Source organism: Aegilops tauschii, chromosome 4 (assembly GCF_002575655.3).
Source record: "Aegilops tauschii subsp. strangulata cultivar AL8/78 chromosome 4, Aet v6.0, whole genome shotgun sequence".
Taxonomy (NCBI): Eukaryota; Viridiplantae; Streptophyta; class Magnoliopsida; order Poales; family Poaceae; genus Aegilops; species Aegilops tauschii.
In genome coordinates, this window is record NC_053038.3 from 409,545,414 (window position 1) to 409,564,962 (window position 19,549).

The window sequence follows — 19,549 nt, forward strand, 5'->3', positions numbered from 1 at the left end:
GACATCGTTTGGTATGGATATTCTGCGAAACAAAAAGCACGCAACAAACAAGAACTGGCATTGGGCACTGAATCAATATGTTAGTCCCAAAAATAATATAAAATGTGGCCATAAGTATATGAAAGTTGTTGAATATTGGCATGAAACAATCAAAAATTATAGATACGATGGAGACATATCAGCATCCCCAAGCTTAATTCTTGCTTGTCCTCGAGTAGGTAAATGATAAAAAAAGATAATTTTTGATGTGGACTGCTACTAACATAATCTTGATCATATAATCTAATCATGGCATGAATATTAAGACAAGAGTGATTCAAAGCAATAGTCTGTAATTTGATATAAAGACATCAATACTCAGGCATCCCAACAAACAATCACGTCTTTCAAAATATCAATGCTAAAGAACGTTATCCCTACACAGTCATAGTCTTGTCTTGCTCCATCTTCTTAACACAAAGTGTTTATCATGCACAACCCCGATGACAAGCCGAGAAATTGGTTCATACTTTTTAACGCGCTTCAACCTTTTCAACTTCACTCAATACATGAGCGTGAGCCATGGATATAGTACTATGGGTGGAATAGAATACGGTGGTAGGGATCAATCGTAGAAGGAAGAAATTCTCGCATCAACTAGGCGGATCAACGGGCTATGGAGATGCCCATCAATCGATATCAGTGCGAGGAGTAGGGATTGCCATGCAAGGGATGCACTAAGAGCTATAAGTGTATGAAAGCTCAAACTGAAAACTAAGTGGGTGTGCGTCCAACTTGCTTGCTCAGGTAGACCTCGGGTATTTGAGGAAGCCCATCATCGGAATATACAAGCCAAGTTCTATAATGAAAAATTCCCACTAGTATATGAAAGTGACAACATAGGAGACTCTCTATATGAAAAACATGGTGCTACTCTGAAGCACAAGTGTTGTAAAGGATAGTAGCATTGCCCCTTCTCTCTTTTTCTCTCAGTTTTGTATTTTTTGTATTTTTTCGTTTTGGGCTCTTTGGCCTCTTTTTTTTATTTTGGGCTCTTTGGCCTCTTTTTATTTTATTTTTAAGTCTGGAGTCTCATCCCAACTTGTGAGGGAATCATAGTCTCCGTCATCGTTTCCTCATATGGGACAATGCTCTAATAATGATGATCATCACACTTCTATTTACTTACAACTCGATATTACAACTCGATAAAACTAATACATGATGATTCTACATGAATGCCTCTAGAAGTGTACTAGGATGTGCAGTGATCTAGCATAGCAAATATATCAAAAAACAGACAAGCCATGAAAATATCATGCTAGCTATCTTACGATCATGCAAAGCAATATTACAATGAACATTCAAGTCATGTATATGATGATGATGGAAGTTGCATGGCAATAGGTATGGTGGCTATTTTGAGGAAGGTATAAGGAGGGTTTATGCACCGGCGAAAGTTGTGCAGCACCAGAGAGGCTAGCAATGGCGAAAAGGTGAGAGTGCGTATAATCTACTAACTCAACATTAGTCATAAAGAACTCATATACTTATTGTGAAAGTTTTATTAGCACTCGAAGCAAAGTACTACTACGCATGCCCCTATGGGGATAGATTGGTAGGAAAAGACCATCGCTCGTCCCCGGCCGCCACTCATAAGGAAGACAATCAATAATAAATCATGCTCCAATATCATCGAATAAAGAGAGACTATACGTGCATGCTTCCGGAATCACAAACCTTAACACCAATATTCTTACTAAATCACAATCATTGACTAGTACCTCCCACATATTAACATCTCGATATCGCAAAACTATTGCAAGGAATCAAACATATCATATTTAGTGATCTCCAAGTTTTATGTAGCATTTAATGACTAACCATGTGAAAGACCAACTCCTGTCAACTCTCTAAATAGATATAAGTGAAGCATGAGAGTTTAATTATTTCTACAAAAGATTTGCCCACGCTCTAACAAATATAAGTGAAGCAAAAGAGCATTCTACAAATGGTGGTTTTCTATGTGTAGAGAAACAGGCAATCCAAACTTCAAATGATATAAGTGAAGCACATGAAGCATTCTATAAAGCCATACTCAAAAGATATAAGTGAAGTGCAAAGAGCATTCTATAAATCCATACTCAAAAGATATAAGTTAAGTGCAAAGAGCATTCTATAAATCCATACTCCAAAAATATAAGTTAAGTGCAAACACTACAAAAAAACACACATCCGTGACATTTTGGGCCGAACGATTTTTTTCCTGTCATACTTATGACACTTCTATGACGATAATTGTGACAAAACCCGGTATCATCATAGATGTGGTGGGGTCCTACTTCTATGACAAAAAATCATGATAGAAAATGGGCTTTTCGTCCTGGGCGGGCCGAAGACGCAGTTGCATGACATTCTTTGGGCCGTCCATGATGGAAAAAATCGGTGGTAGAAGCGAGGGCGCGGAAAATATCGGGGAGTCCCCGGTTACGGTGGGTGGTCGGGGGCCGAGCGATGCGCGTTTCTCTCGTACGTATGCGCGTGTGTGCGAGGCGTTGGGCTCTAACTGAACCTGAGCGAGGCGTTGGGCTCTAACTGAACCCGAGCGATTGCACCGCAGGCTACGCGTTACTGAACCCGAGCGATCGATCGATGGCTGTTATATGAACCCGATCGAGCGATTCCTTCACTACTGCTGCTAACTGAAGTCGATCGATGCTGCCTCTGGATGAACAGTGAGTGTTGCGGGGGGGGTGGATGAACAGTTCCCGGTGGGGGTGGATGAACAGGACCCTGTGGTGTTGCCTCTGGATGAATAGTACCCCGATCGATCGAGCCGTTTGGGGCTGGATGAATAGGACCCCGTGGAGGGCTGGATGAACAGGACCACCCCGTGGAGGGCAGGATGAACGGTAGACGGTGGAGGGCAGGATGAACAGTAGCCCGTGGAGGGGTGGTTGAACAGGAGCCCGTGGAGAGGGCTGGTTGAACAGTAGCCAGTGGAGTAGCGCACGGTGGAGGCTGGATGAACAGGAGCCCGTGGATGAACAGTGCAGGTGGAGGCTGGAGGAGGTCGACGGTGGATGAACAGTAGCCCGTGGAGGCTGGAGGGGGTCGACGTTAGAGATGAACAGGATCCCGTGGAGTCCCGTTTTGCGGTACGCCACACCCCTCCCGATGAACAGGACCCCCGTTTCGACCGTAGCGCTCCAACACAAGTCCGTTTCCTCCGTTTTGCGGTACGCCATACCCCTCCCGATCAACAGGACCCCCGTTTCGACCGTAGGAGGTCCGTTTCCTCCGTTTTGCGGTACGCCAGACCCCTCCAGATGAACACGATCCCGTTTCGAATGTGGCCGGTCGAACACAAGGCCGTTTCCTCCATTCTGCGGTACGCCAGGCCTCGTTTCCATCGGCTGTTCCGTCCAAGCCCTCTCGATGAACACGACGACGCATTCCGTTCTGACCCAGCCGATTGGCTCCCCATGAACACGACGACGATGCTGTTTCTCCGTTCTGGCCCAGCTATGTACACGAGCCCTGGCCGTACGTATGCGCGAGTAGGCGTTCGAGACCCTGCCCGTATGTACGTACGTGGCGGTATTTTCTTTCTTGCACACTGGCCGTTCTACGTACGTGTACATGCTACGTGCGCGCCTCTACTACGACACGTGCGCGCCTCTACATCGACCAGTATGTACGTACACGTTCGCGACCAAAATGACAGCGCTACGTACGCTTCGACTAGGTGGGTCCCGACTGTCAGGCACTTCCTTGCGTGCGAAGATGTTGCTGGTGGGTCCCAGCAGTCAGGGGGCGAATCATTTTTTTTGCCCGGACGCACTTCCTTGCTTGCGAAGATGTAGCTAGTGGGTCCCAGCAGTCAGGGGGAATTGTTTTTTCACAAAATAGGGTGGCCCGTTCGGTGGGTCCCCGCTGTCAGGTGGAGGAATAATTATTTTGCACGTAATAAGGAGGCACTTCCTTGCTGCGGCCGTGGACCCAGCTGTCAGCCTCTCCACGTACAGTCCACGTCCAATGGAAGCCGTTCCTTGACCACGTTGACCACGCCGCGCCGAGAGCACCAGGGCGTAGATGCGGCAGTGGATGCCCACGCGTAGACGAGTATGAGGGTTAACTGGTTCGCTGCGGTGTGAGGCTGCCATCGCCGCAGAATAACAGGGGGTGTGGGTGAGTAGAGGGATGGCCTGGCCAGTGGTGGGAGTAGTAGGGGGCGGTGAGGCCTCCACCGCATCGCAGCCGACCATGGGAGGCAGGAGCACGAGGCACGACCGGCGCTGGTTTGGGTGGCCGGAGCAAGAAGACCAGAGGTTGAAGTAGCACTACGGCCGTTGGATGGACATCGTACGGTCAGTGGAGCTAGAATTGTGCATATTGACTAAGTTGACAAAGCCCTCCGTCCCCGTCAACTTAGTAGGCCCACAAGTCAGCCTGCCACTATACTGGGTCCCAGCTAGCAGGCAGAGTATTCATTTTTTTGTGCGTAATAAGGAGGCACTTCCTTGCGTGCGATGATATAGCTGGTGGGTCCAATCTGTTAGCAGCGGTAATGTTTTTTTCGCGAAATACAGAGGCCCTTTCAGTGGGTCCCAGATGTTAGGTGGAGGAATCATTATTTTGCGTGTAATAAGTTGGCATTTCCTTGCGTGCGGCCGTGGACCCAGCTGTCAGCCTCTCCACGTACAGTCCACTTCAGATGCATGTCGGTCGTTGACCACGTTGACCAGGCCGCACCGAGAGCACCAGGGCGGTGGACGACGGGGAGGCCTAGGAAGGGAATGACACGGAGGCAGGGAATACTCGGCAGTTGTTTCCCACGCGGAGGGGAGTACGACTATACGAGGGTTTACTGGTTCGTCTGCCGTCGCCGGAGAATAACAGCAGGTGTGGGTGAGTAGAGGGATGGCTAGGCCAGCGATGGGAGTACGGTGGGGCGGTGAGGCCTGCGCGGCAGCACAGCCGGCCGCGGGGAGGAGGGAGCAAGCAGTCCCGCCGGCGCTTGTTTGTGCGGCTGGAGCAGGAAGAGCAGAGATTGAAGAAGTGCGACGACCGTTGGATGGACATCCAACCGTCACTGCTTGTGCCTCAACCTTTTTTTAGGAAAGCCTCAAATCTGTGGAAAATAGCATACAGCCCATCCCCCATTATTTCTAATAATTTACAGCCCATTTGCTAATTCTTAAGGTTTTTCTGGAGCCCATATTCTTTTTGTTAGCATTACAGCCCATATTGTGGCCACGGTTAAAAAATTATACAAAATTTTGCATATTTCGGTGCGGTCCGAACTGCTTTTAATCCGAAATGTCGAGTCACATTCAAACTGATTTTAAAAATAAATGTATATCAATATAAAATCCAACAAATTGTCCACGCATAAAAATCAATGCAATTTAAAATCTCAAAATGAAAATTATAAATTTGAAACTAATTGCCGGTTTGATGTGTTTTAAAAATGTACAACCCATTTCTCATTACTGATAGGCCATTTTCTCAGCCAGCCGAATGAAGCTCTCCTCGTCTTGAAAGATATGCAGCCCAACAAGCCTGACAAAGCGACTTACTTGGCAAATCACAAAAAAAAACTGGGCTGTGGCCGTGGACCCAACTGCGGCCGTGGACCGAGCTGTCAGCCTCTCCACGTACAGTACTCTTCCGATGGAAGTCGGTTGTTGACCACATTGACCACGCCGCGCTGAGAGCACCAAGGCAGTAGACGACGACGCCTAGGAAGGGGACGACCCGGTAGTGGATGCCCACGCGGAGAGGAGTACGAGGGTTCACTAGTTCGGCCGCGGTGTGAGGCTGCCGTCGCCGCAGAATAACTGGGGGCGTGGGTGAGTGGAGGGATGGCCTGGCCAGCATTGGGAGTATATGGGGGCGGCGAGGCCTCCGCGGCAGCACAGCCGGCCACGGGAGGCAGGAGCAGGCGGCACGCCCGGCGCTGCTTTGGGCGGCTGGAGCAAGAAGACCAGAGGTTGAAGAAGCACTATGGCCGTTGGATGGACATCGTACGGTCACTGGAGCTAGAATCGTTCATATTGACTAAGTTGACAAAGCCCTATGTCCCCGTCAACTTAGTAGGCCCACAAGTCAGCCACCCACTATGGAGGGTCCCAGCTAGCAAGGGGGTATTCATTTTTTTGTGCGTGATAAGGAGGCACTTCCTTGCGTGCGAAGATATAGCTGGTGGGTCTGACCTATCAGCGGGGGGAACGTTTTTTCCATGAAATACAGAAGCCCTTCCCGTGGGTCCTAGCTGTCAGGTGGAGGAATCATTATTTTGCGCATAATAAGGAGGCATTTCCTTGCGTGCGGCCATGGACCCAGCTGTCAGCCTCTCCACGTACAGTCCACTTCCGATGGATGTCGTTCATTGACCACGTTGACCAGGCCGCGCCGAGAGCACCAGGGTGGTGGAAGACGGCGAGGCCTAGGAAGGGAACGACACGGAGGCAGGGAAGACTCGGCAGTTGTTTCCCACGCGGAGGGGAGTACGACTGTAAGAGGGTTTACTGGTTCATCTGCCGTCGCCGGAGAATAACAGCAGGTGTGGGTGAGTAGAGGGATAGCTAGGCCAGCGATGGGAGTACGGTGGGGCGATGAGGCCTGCGCGGCAGCATAGCCGGCCGCGGGAGGAGGGACCAGGCAGTCCCGCCGGCGCTTGTTTGAGCGGCTGGAGCAGGAAAAGCAGAGATTGAAGAAGCACGACGGCCGTTGGATGGACATCCAACAGTCACTGCTCTCGTGTGCATTATTTCTAATAATGTACAACCCATTTGCTAATTCTTAAGAATTTTTTTGGAGCCCATCTTCTTTTTGTTAGCATTACAGCCCATATTGTGGCCACGGTTAAAAAGTATACGAATTTTTTGCATATTTCGGTGCGTTCAACTGTTTTTAATCCCGAAATATCGATTCACATTCAAACTATTTTGAAAAATAATTTATGTAAATATAAAATCCAAATAATTGTCCACGCATAAAAATCAATGGAATTTAAAATCTTGTAATGAAAAAAAATTGAAACTAATTCCCGGTTTGATGTGTTTTAAAAATGTACAGCCCATTTCTGGGCAAACCGAATGAAACTCTCCTCGTGTTGAAAGATTTGCAGCCCAGCAGGGCTGATAAAGCAATTAGGCCTCGTTTGGGTATTTCTTTTAAAAAATAGAACTGGGCAAGCCATTTTCAGCAAGAAAAAAACACAACTAGGCTCATGATGTGGTAAACATAAATAAAAACCTGGCTAGACGGGCCACAGCCCCCTCACAGCCCCGTTGTTGTTACCCTGATCCGTCGCTAAAACTAGTATAAATAACAACTGCTTGTTCCTAAAAAAAACTGCGCGACCTGCTGGGTCCCTGGTGTCAGCCGCTCGTAGTGTAATTCTCTCGTTTATTGACTACGTTGACAATGGCGTGAGCCCCAGATGTCCTACCATTAGGAGGAACCATATTTTTCGGCTTGTAATATAGAGGCACTTGCTTGCGTACTGCCATGATGCTGGTGGGTCCCTACTGTCATCCTCTCCACGTACAGTCATCTCCTTGTTCCTCTCGGTTGTTGACGACGTTGACAACGCAAGAGGGCGGCGCACCGCGCACGGCGAGCGAACCAAGGCCGCAAGGCGAAGGACGACGGCGAGGCCTCGGACGGAACAAACAGGAGCCGTGGAAGATGCGCCGGTCCAGTCGCAGGCGGAGGGGAGTACAAGGGTTGACTAGTTCGGGTGTGGGTGCGTGTAGGGGCTGACGTCGCCGGAGAATAACAGGATGTGTGGGGGAATAGAGGGAGGGACTGGCCAACGTTGGAGGGTACATATGGTAGGGCAGCGGAGGCGCAGCCAGCCATGGGAGGCGGGAGCAGGCGGAGCCGATGGGGTGGTTTGGTTTGGGTGGCTGGAGGAAGAAGAAGACAAGAGATAGAAGATACACGACAGATGTTGGATGTCAATCCAACGGCTGGTAGGCAGAATCGTTTGTTGACTGGCTAGTAAGTCGACACCACCTTGGATAGGCTATTTCCTCACGGGTCCCAAATGTCAGAATCCAAACCTGTCACGGTCATGCAACCCTTCCTGTGAAAATTTACAGACCATTTGATGTGCTAGTTGGAAATAAGTTTGTGGGTGCTGGTGGGGCTAATCACTTGGCTTCTGTAATGCACAGTGAGCTCAAGCAGCTGGCGAGAGTGATCTTATTTCCCTTGGTTGGGATTTGTTAGTTGTTACAATATTTCACTCTAAATTAAACGACTGGCAAGCCATTTGCCTTGCTTCAAAGAAAATATGACAGTCACAGCCGAGTTGAAAAGGGCAAGAACATCTAACTCCAGCTTACAAACTGTACAAAAGCACGAAGGTTAATTGTTCATCAGGTTTACAAAAAAACCCAGGTTGAAAAGGGCAACAACATCTAACTCCAGCACTGTTTTTGGCAGTCACAGTCAAATGGATCGGTCAGGTCCATAGAATGAACATCCTGGGTCGTAAAATTTACTGGATTATGACCACAATATGTTGTAAATAGAAGCCCGGCACGTTCAGAAGCTCTTTTGCCCACCTGAAACTCCTTTTTTTGCTCTCCCACATACCCATCCGTCAAAACCATGCTGCTGATAAACTTAAGCCTGATGGACAATAGTAACCTCGCATTCAGCAGGAAGAATGTGACAAATCTAGTGTTTGCACGGTTGGCTACATATCGTTCTAGCGTTATTGTCTTCAATCGAATCTCATGAGAAGTGAGAAAATCCTAATGCTTACGAATCCACCGATTGGTTATAACTTTCTTACCCCGCCCTGTTGCCTAAATAGACACGAAGATTGAAAATAGTTAAGGTCTAAAAAAAGGAGTGTCGAAAGAGCAACAGCTGAACGGTTAATTCTAGTACACTATATGCAGGCTTCCAATGTGCTTGAAATTATCACCTTCATATTTAACTTCTCCAGACATGGAAAGCATTGCAGCAAACCAATAATCTTGTTCAGATCAGAACTATTCATTTGGATATATAAGATCTTGACAGAATCCAGCACCATTGATAGGCCATCCATGGAGAAACTCTTCATTGAGCATAGAACATAATATTAATACAAAATGTGTACTCCAAGATGACATATAACTTATGCGCAGAAATTTAAAATGTAGCTTATGGTTACAAGTGTAGATGATAATGTAAAGTACCTGAAGAACTGTGGAGTCAAACACCATATTGAAATGAGCACAGAGATCATGTATTACACCCATGGTCTCCAGTTTAGGCGCGGAGAGGACGGTTATTTGCAACGGTGAATAACTAGAATCAATGATCAACCTTTGAAGTGAAGGGGCATCTTGGATGATGAGCTGCCTTCCGTCAAAAAAAAATTCCAATTTTTACAAGGTTAGGCGACTTTATTTGGAGACAACCGATTCTAACTGTGAAAACAAGCACCAAGCACTCCAGGGCAGGGCAACTGGAGTGGATGATGCAGTGCAATGAGGCCTCCGATATACGAACCCGCATAAGTGAAAGTTTCTTCAGAAATGGGAGTCGAAGGTTTAGTACCAGATTGTCTGGTAGGTCGCACAGCGCAAAGGTGGTGGTGTGGAGAGAGGAGGAAAACCGCGAGATGGACATCGGTGTTGAGGGCACAGGTAGATGGCGTTCGGTATCTGGTAGGTGATTTCCAGGGGAATAGTAGAACTCAAGCAGCTGTAGTTCTGTGAATTCAGGGGATTTCAGCCAGGCGTCCACCGTGCAGGGCATGGTATGCTTGCTCAGGTAGCATGACGGGATGCAGAGGCTTTGAACGGAGCCCTGGTGGGAGGAGATGATGGCTCTAGGGATTTCAAAATCATTGAAGAGAGATAGCTGCGACAGTCGAGATTAAGGGGCACGGCAAGCCATAGAGGGCGCGACCGAATTGAGAGGACTTGGGTGCGGCAGCAATCCTTGGTGGGGAGAAGCGAGATGATCTCCCCAAGGACGGCGTCCGGGAGATCGCTGATGCGGTCCACCCGAGATTCTATGGGTTTCTGGGATCCGGTGGGGGTGGGGTCACCGCTTCTCCCCGCGCTGCCGGGTGCGGGATCTACAATAGGCGTCGCCGCTGGCGGGAGCCTCATCTTCTTGGCGCTGGGGTCAGCCGACTCCATTTTCCTCGAGGGCGTCGCGTCGCGCTCACGGATTTGAGCAGAGTAACAAATGACAATCCTAGTTGTAGTGCGAGTGAAGAAGAAGGGGAGCTAGGGTTTTTCTGTAGTAGTGAGGAAGAAGGGGAGCTGGGGTTTTCTGTAGGAGTGAGGTGAGGAATTTGGGGGTACGAGTGGAGCGAGCTGACGTGAGGTGGGTGGGAGTGAGGAGGAAGAAGAACATCAAGGTTTTTTTGGGGGGCGGTGTGCTGGGTGTGGGTAGCGCCTCTCATTCAGTAAATATATGGAATTTTGAATTGATTTTAATATTTACTAGGGTGGATGGCTGTTTTGTCTTGGGCCCAGAGAAACAATTACTACTAGTACAGTGGAGACACTCTACACCTACCCAGAAAAACAATTACTACTAGTACAGTGGATACAATACCGCTTCTGGCTCCTCCTAGGTCATCAAAACGTCTCCCTCTACCGAATGCCATTATACTTTTGTTCACCGACATGCGCGCCATGCAGCACACGGGCCCAAATGCCATCCACCAAATTAGAAGGCAGTATGCAGGCAGAGAGTCACCCTAGTCATAGCGCGGCAATAACGAGCCGTCGTATCACAAAATCCCACCTCCCCGCAGTCTAAGTTCGACGGACGAAGCAACCATCATTTCAATCTTCGCTGAATCCCCTTCTCCCTCACCGTCTTCAAGAAAGGCAACACTCGCATCTGCCATTGTTCTTCTCTCCCAACGAAGGGAAGGTAAACAGATCCGTGATGTTGGTATATTTTCGTTCAGAGAAAAAAAGAACTTTTGCAAAGCAGTAACCGATCCTCACTCTCTTTTTTTGTTTCATTGTCATTGCGATTGTGTTTTCCTTTCAGTGGTCTCCTAGTATTCGTCAGTTTCATGATGCACCAAGGAGAACCAGGCAAAGATCTGCCAATATTGGAGCAGACGCGGGAGGCTGATCCCCACGAGACAGAGAGCTCCAAGAAGATGGAGGCAACCACCGAGCCGACCCCAGATACGCTCACGGCCACTACTGAGATGGTCAACGCCCCGTTTGAGGTTACAGCCCCCGTGGCACTGCAGGAGTAGTTTTCCCCCCTCGAGGAATTGTGCCCCCCCCCCCCCGCTGAGAAGCCCAAGGTGATTTTCTTCTTTGCCAATCTCGATTGTGGTTTTTCATCTAAGTATGTGCCGATGAATAATGCAAAATTTTGTTAGCTTCGATGCCATGCTATACATAGTGGTTTAAATAACTTGTGTTTCTTATGCTGGAAAGTAATTCACAATTTGTTTTTGTTTCAATTAGAGCCCTGATGCAGACAAGGATTGTGTCGTTGTACATGTCACTCGCTATGAGGCAGATGACCTGAATATACGCACTGGGAAAACAGAGTTTTTAGGCTGTTGGATCCTGGAAGCCATTTGCGCTTATACCAATGAACAGTTGTATTCCAGCCTCACTGTTGTCAGGCATGTTGTCTAGGGTGTACTGAAGCACAAGAAGTTCAAAGCTACTCCTTCGTTTGTGAGGCATACTGTTCTTGTCAAGCTTACGCAGGAAGATGACGTGGCATGCCTCCACAAACAAGTTTATGAGTGGCAAGGCCACAAGGTTGTATTCATGAAGGTTCACAGGATTGAGCTGCTGCCGGACGTCCTCAATGATGTTCATAGTAAGGTCCGTCTTGTGTTCAGCCCAAATTAGATCGAGGCATGAAATACTTGCCCCAGCTAGTGTTTAATAGTAGTTTGGATTTTGTCTAATTATCCGAACCTTGCCTGTTATCGAGCCCTCTAGGGTTAGTACTCTATTTGAATCCGTCTATGGGAACTGCTGCTACTTTTGTGTGCCCGTGAATCATCGTAATTGTTGCCGAAACAGATGCATCCTCACTAGTTTTATCATACGAGCAGTGTGTGTTTTGATGAAATAGAGTACTCGTTCGAGAACTGTGTGTCGACGTATACATAAGTACTTGAAACACTGTTGGTGCTACCCCACTTGTAAGCAGTTGTGCAAAACACGCACATTGGCTCAGCTCGCTTCTACACTAGGCTATCGACTAGCTAACAATCAACAATCTGCTGTGTGACATATAAGCAATTATGTATCTTGTTACAGTGGTTCATGCAGTTAACTGAGGCCACAATGTAAATTCCAAACATTCACACGCTAGTCCAGCGTTCATGTGGAACACTCACATTAAACTCGGCTTCATAAAAAACTTGAAAAGCATAAGTTAAGCAATTTTATACATCTCAATGATTCATAGAACATAACAAACATGTACTAGTTAATAGCAAAAGACAAAGTTGTGAGAAGGTTTACAAATCAGGAAAAAACAAGCAAGGCTTCTCTGAGCAAAGGGCCTCCCGGCAGGCTTAAATTTCCTGGAGTTCACTCTGGTTTTTTCTTGTTGCCACCATCCAGGGTTAGGTTCCCTCATTCTAGAATAACCAATTATAATTGTGTTCTCAGCTGGAATGCTGAACTGAACCATGCAGTGTACTGACCAGCTGAAAGTCTTGTGCATTCCACTAAATTTAAGCGCCGCTATTTGCTGAAATAAGCAGACCACAATGCCTCTTGTCCGCGCACCTGTCCAAAAAACCTCCGTGCAGCCGTGCCAGCTTGTGCTCGGTCCATGGATGAACTGGACGAAAGTGCATTCCGGACTAGGATGCAGATGTTTTCGCTCGTCCCTGCACTGCTATCAGGAAGTAAAACATATGAATCAACTTCTTTTAGATTGCGTTGGTCATTCTACCTAGTAACTACCAATGTAGGAATACCTGGAAGACGGGTGGTTAGACGACGACAACGAGCGATAGCCATCTCATTTTGTGCAGTTCTACTAAAACTGAGGTGTGTGCTTTTGATTGCGCGGATAGAAACGATACGGAGACAGACATCCCGAAACGATATGGAGACAGACATCCCTGTTTGCGAAATACGAAATATGGTTATTTAAACAGTGATAGATATTTGAAGTGGTGTATGATTAACAGCAGCATCTATTGTGTATAATTGGCACTAGATTGACAGTATGAAAGTGTCCTTAAGTAAGTAGCATCACATCACATCAACACTACCACTAGATTAACATGCAGAACAATAGCATTAGTGTTACTGTCATGAGAGTAGCACATGGTCAGTAAATGTGCAATCAAATTTGTGCAGTTCCACTGGGATGAAGCAATGTTAGCGGTGTGAGATTTAAGTGTAACTGCAAAAACACAATTCATGGGAAATAAAGCAAGACGGAAGCACTTCATAAAATGGTGGTGGCATTGCTTCAATTTATCGACGGCACTAGACCATTACTTATAGTGACATTAGGTGGCATTGCTTAATGCTTCATGTGATTTTACATTAACGGTAGCGATATGGGCGTAGGGACAGTAGAGGCATAAAGTGGTGAGGCAGATGTGGTTGCTGAGAGCGGCAAACACTCAGGCAGCATGTCTGCATTTGTCCCATTTTTTATCTCCTCGGCGACATTTTCCTATGTGAGCATAGGAAATCTAGACCTGCTCATTCCCATTTGCGTTGTCCCCCAACACCCGTCACTTTCTTTCCTTTTTCAACCAAGAGATAGGTCCACTTCTCCCCACCCTTCGCCATCCACCATCCTTTCTTCGTCTTCTCAACCAAGAGACCGGTTGGGTAGCCAGTATCTACTACTTTCTCCCGTTTCGTCTTAGAGCCAAGTCCTAGATTCATGCTACAACTTTCCCACTTTCTTCCCTGTTTGAACCAACTCTTAGAGTCGACTGTATGAACTAGCTTTACCTCTAATAATAGTAAAAGTCTAGGTGGCTTTGGAACAGCGGACATAAGTAGAAAAAGATCCACACGAAGCCAAGTGGGGAGCTGGGGCAGTAGAGCAAGGCAGGTTTCGAAGGAATATATACCTGAGGGTCGTCGGCATGTGGCAAAGATGGCGTCGGGAGGCCGCATCTTGGCCACAATACCGCAGGGAGGAAGAAGGGGTTGGAGGCCCTCCAGAGCCGGCGCTCTCTCGGAGAGAACAGCACGACCGTCGATCGGGACGCGCGGGCAGCCGTTGGTCTCCTCCCTCGCCGCCGACGACAGCGTGAATGATGCACCTCACCCCTGCCCCGGTCGAGGTTGTTCGTCCGGATTTGTGACCAGCCGTGAGCTGAGAGAGAGTGTGGCCACCTATGTCTTGCTTAGATCTGGAGAGCATGAGAGAGTGAATGAGAGGAACCCTAGTAAAGCACGCGCTAAGGCTCCTGCTTATATATGTAGTGGAGTGATTTTGGTGTACCAGCTTCACAAAAATGCGCTCCTACGTGTACCCGCAAGTGGGTGTGAGAGAACTAGTGCGTGCGTGCACCGCTTCTCTTCGTGAGAGTACAATATACTATGCCCAAAGAACGTTCGCCACAAGAGTAATAGTATAAGTGTGTGACGTGTGAGCTAAAATAAAATGTGCGCGACGTCTTTTATTTTTTAGAAGTTTTGAGGGTAGGGTGTGAAGAGCACATATGTGTGTGATGTCTACCTGCAGATAGACGGTGGGTGCGAGAGGACACGGGAGGGTGCGTGTGCTTGAGAGAGAGGGGGGCACGTATCAATGCAATGCATGTGTCCGTAAATCATTATCCGACAAACGTTCGCCACAAGCCTTTCCCTGACGAACGCCGTAAGAACTGTTAGATCGGCATCCGACAGTGTCAGTTTTGCCATGTCATTTAACAAAACAACCACTCCTCCTACACACAAATCTTCCACGTGAGTGTTAGCAACTGCCGTATGCTCCCTCCATTCCAAAATGCAGTGCATATAGCTTTGTTGAAATTCGAACCTCGCAAACTTTTACCGAGTTTTCGTGTACCAAATTGCACATGTAGAATACCCTGTATATATCATTTCATTCATCTTCGAGAGGTAACTATAAAGATGGGGGAGGAGTCTACCAAGAAAGACCATCGTATCACCTGTGGCAATTTAAACCATCCTTTGGTGTGGAGGAATATCATAGGAACTCTATATGATATGATTTTTATAGGATTTTTTCCTTTAGAGCCAATTGGTTCATAGGAATAGATTCATATACTCCATATTTCAAAGGAAATAAACATGATATCATTTCAAAGGAAAATAAACATTAGCGTATATTCAATAGAAAAGTTCCTATGATATGAACGAAATTACATCTCTTTTCTAATCCCTCCTCATAGAAATTGAGATAAATGTCATCTCTAGATTCAATAGAAAAGTTCCTATGATGTCAACCAAATGACATCTCTTTTCCAATCCCTACTCATAGGAATTGAGATACTCCATGTCATCTCTCTCCCTACAACTTCCATGTATACATCTTATATTTCTAAATAGCTAGTACAACCCACTAGTAGCTTTTTTCCAAGACATGCAACTATGGCACAAGAACTATATAGTGTGCGAATAACTTGAAAGATGGTCGCGGGATGAAGCTAATCCGACAGTGCAGAGATGCCAAATCCGAGCACTACTGGCCGTTGGATATCATCAACATTCCACCAGATCTGCCACACGTACAATTTAGAAGACTCCATGGTTGAACTTAAGCATAATGCACAAACCTCAAAACACATGCACTTCTCCTTTGTTCTAGAATCTTCCGTATCATAATTGATTTTTTTTAATGAAATGCCATTATTTGTTTTTTACTTTATGCTTTACAATGCACAACCCCATGAATCTTAACATTTTTATAAAACTAATTGATTTTGAATGAGATGAACTATAAGAACTAAACGAACATCTACATCATGCATATATGACTCAAAGCTTTACATGCTATAGTGTGTATTTATTCATAATTTGGTTTCGAAATCTCATGCGTTCAATGCATGTGTACCTTACTAGTTGTGAGTAGAGTAGCAAATTTCACGCGGCCCCGGGTATATCAAAATGCAGGGCCCATGCATCATTGCCTGTCGGTCGAACCTACGTCCACAATTTTTTGTACGTACTATATCTCCACTGGTCCCCGAACCCAAAATGCTGCCTCGTTCCCCTAAAACCAAGCAGCCCACACATATTTAAGGCGTCGACTCGAACTCAATCCCTCTCCCGTTTAGTACAAAGTGGCCCCGCACGCCCTATTAGTACTCCTACAAACCCTACCGCCGCACGCATCATCGGTTTTCTTCAAGAGGACGAGGGAGAAGCCGATTTGTAGTGGAGGCACTTTCAATTTTTTTTGTAGTGGAGACCCCTACCCTAGGGTGCCCTAGGTAGCTGCCGCACGCATCATTGGTTTTCTCTTTTCTTTATGCTCTTGCGCCCTAGAGTGAAATGATAGTTGCTTCGTCCGTCCAGCTTAATGCGGGAAAGGTGGGGCTTTGTCATTTGACCCCTCATCCCTCATTTTCTACTACTGCGGCGCTACAACCGGGGTGCCTCCAATTCCAACCGCTGCTCCGAACTATAATTTGGTGCATCGCACGTGGAACAAGACGGTGGATGAGCCACATGTCGGCCAAAGGGGTCCTGTTAAGTGTGTCACCATTTCGTGTGCGGACTGACCCTACTTGAGTCGCTAGGCCAACACGACAGGTGCAGCCTACCACTTGCTTTTGCTCCTTGGTGAATCCCGATTATATTGATCTACAAATATACGTACTGAACTACCCTCTCCGTCTCTTTTTTTAGACCTCTCGGTTTATAGGGCGTGCACGTAGTTCTAGGTCATCCATTTGACTAACTAAATCTGAGTTACTATGTCACAAAAAGTATATCATTGGATTATTAAGCGGATGTAGTTTCTAAACATATACTGTTCATCACATATATAGCTAGTTAAATTCTCAACCTGGAACGACGTGCATGCCATGTAAACCGATACCGAGGAAGTATAGTAGTAAAATGAGGTGATTTTACCGAGCGATCGGTGGGGGAGCATGGCGTGTCATGCGGTCCCACGGGTCATGATGTAGCAAGGCGATGCGCGTGTCCGTCTTGAGGCAGAAGCAATACTACGTGGTTTGAGATGATGGCGAACCGAAGTGTGAAATATTGGTTGCTTCGTCCGTCTGGGAAGGTGCGGCATTGTGATTTGACGTCTCATTGCTCATTACTACTACTACTGGGGCGGTACGACTGGGGTGCGTCCCCCCTGCTGTTCTGCACTGTTATTTGGTGCTTGACACGTCGACCCGGTTGCTATATGTCCCACATGTCGGCGACAGGAAGTACAAAATTCATGAAAGCGAGCGTCGACGGAGGAGTACAAGACACGGCTTGGGTTTTTGCTGCTTCGCGCGATCCATCGATACAAACCCAGACTAAAAAAGGCGAGGGCGGGTCTTTTCCCGCGCGGCAAGCAGGGGAGTTTGGCGTAGTCTGTTCGAGGCAAGGAGGCAGGAAGGGAAACAAGAAAATAAAGGTTGAGCGACTTAGTATTGGGAAAATCTGATTTTACGGATTACGTACCCACTAGGGTTTATAGGGCTCGTCTACAAAACATTCGTTTTTCCGTTTTATAAGTCTCAATTCTACTACTAGTAGTAGTACCATCACATGTTGGATTTCGAGGTGCATTAGATCACCCGATGCAAGCAGTGTCAAGAGAAAACTCACCAATGCATGTAGAAGTTCATGGAAATTTATTAGTCATTCATGCATTCGTTCTAATTAATGCCTCGGTAAACATTACTTCTTGAGAAAAACGAGCATACTAATTACTTGTGCAAACTAGGAGTACGGAATTAATTCGACCACTCACCGTCTACCTTGGTTGGAGAGATTTTGAAATTGAGCCATAAACTGGAAGGAGGGAGTAGAAACTTTTGTCTCGATTAGTATTTGTGGCCTTGTATAGATGCAAAATGTATTTTTTATAGTGGCCTTGTATAAGTAAATGGAGGGAGTACTAAAGGACATATATATTCCAAACAATTTGATAATCTCTCTAACCAAGGTAGTAGGAACGAGGAGTAAACGGAGGGAGTACTAGTAAAATTTTCTCCTCGTCCCGCGAGCCACCGCGTGCGTGGGCGAGGGAGCGGGCGTAAGGCGTAGTAAGCACGCTTCACCTCATCCCGCGAGCCACCGCGCCCGTGAGCGGGGGAGACGGCGTACTAAGCAAGCTTCTCCTCGTTCTGCGAGTTGACGGGACACATCAAAAGTACTCCAGTGTATAGAGCCTCTCCTCTAAGGTAGGCCCCACATGGTTTGCCTCTTTTTTAACATAACGTGTCAAGTCGCAATTTGTTTGTTCACCTGTGGTAGACGATCCTCCCTCCATCTAGTGGACAACCAGTACACATGTCAAGTTACCACGTGGGCTGCCTTTTCGTACAGAAATGAGCTCCACCGTGTACCCGCGCGGGTGTGGTTGGGAAAGAGACGAGAGTACGTGCGCCGTGCGTGCACCTCTTCTCTTCGTGCACATCCCCCACCTACATGAGACGCGGTACGAGGCGGCGGCGTGGACGGCAGCAACGACGCCCGTGCGTCGCTCCTCGTCGAGCTGGCCTGGAGCGGCGAGTTGCTGAACCGCGCGCCGGCTTGGGGCGGCAACTCGCTCCGTCGGGCGAGGGGAGGGCGGTGGATCAGCAAGCTGCATAGCTCGTTTCCGACGGGCTCGGCGGGCCACCCAGCCGGCTTGGATGCGGAATAACTACTCTTCACAAGCCATTGTAAGAGTGGACAAAATGGTGAAGGAGGAGATAGGGGAGCGGCGGAGGTGTGCGATTCTTGGCCGGCGTTTGGCCTTGTTTAAATAGGAGATTAAATAGACGGCGGACGGGAGGAGCTCGGCCGGCGTTGCGTTTAATGCCAGCCCAGTCATGAACGGACGTGTGTCCAGAGTGGGTGTCGGATGTGGGGTTCCGGCAAACCCTTAAGGTTCGAACACTGGGGTGCGTGCAAAGTCTTTCCCTCCTACCGATCTACGCCCTAGCTCACTAAGATCTCGCGGACGAACTCGATGAACTCACAACACAAAGAGACACGGGATTTATACTAGTTCGGGCCACCGTTGTGGTGTAATAACCTACTCCAGTGTGGTGGTGGATGGATTGCCTCTCAGGCTGATGATGAACAGTACAACGGGAAGAACAGCCTCCTGAGGTTGAGGTGTTCTTGTGCTTGGTGTCTTGGCGGGTGAGAGCTAGGTGAACTGCTCGATCGGATCAGATGGGATCCAGCCGAGATGAGATGCCCTATTGTGGTGGCTAACTTCTACTTAAATAGGCCCTGGTCCTCTCCCCAAATATTGAGTGGGAAGGGAGCCAACAACGGCGGGCAAATTTGAAGGGGGACAGCTAGTACAAGCTATCCTGACAAAAGTGGTCTTCGCCTGCAAAAGGTTCTGGTGGTGACACCGTCTTGGGCTCCACGATGACCTCCGCCTTGCCATCCTCCTAGTCTTGGTCTCGTTGCACCGATATAGC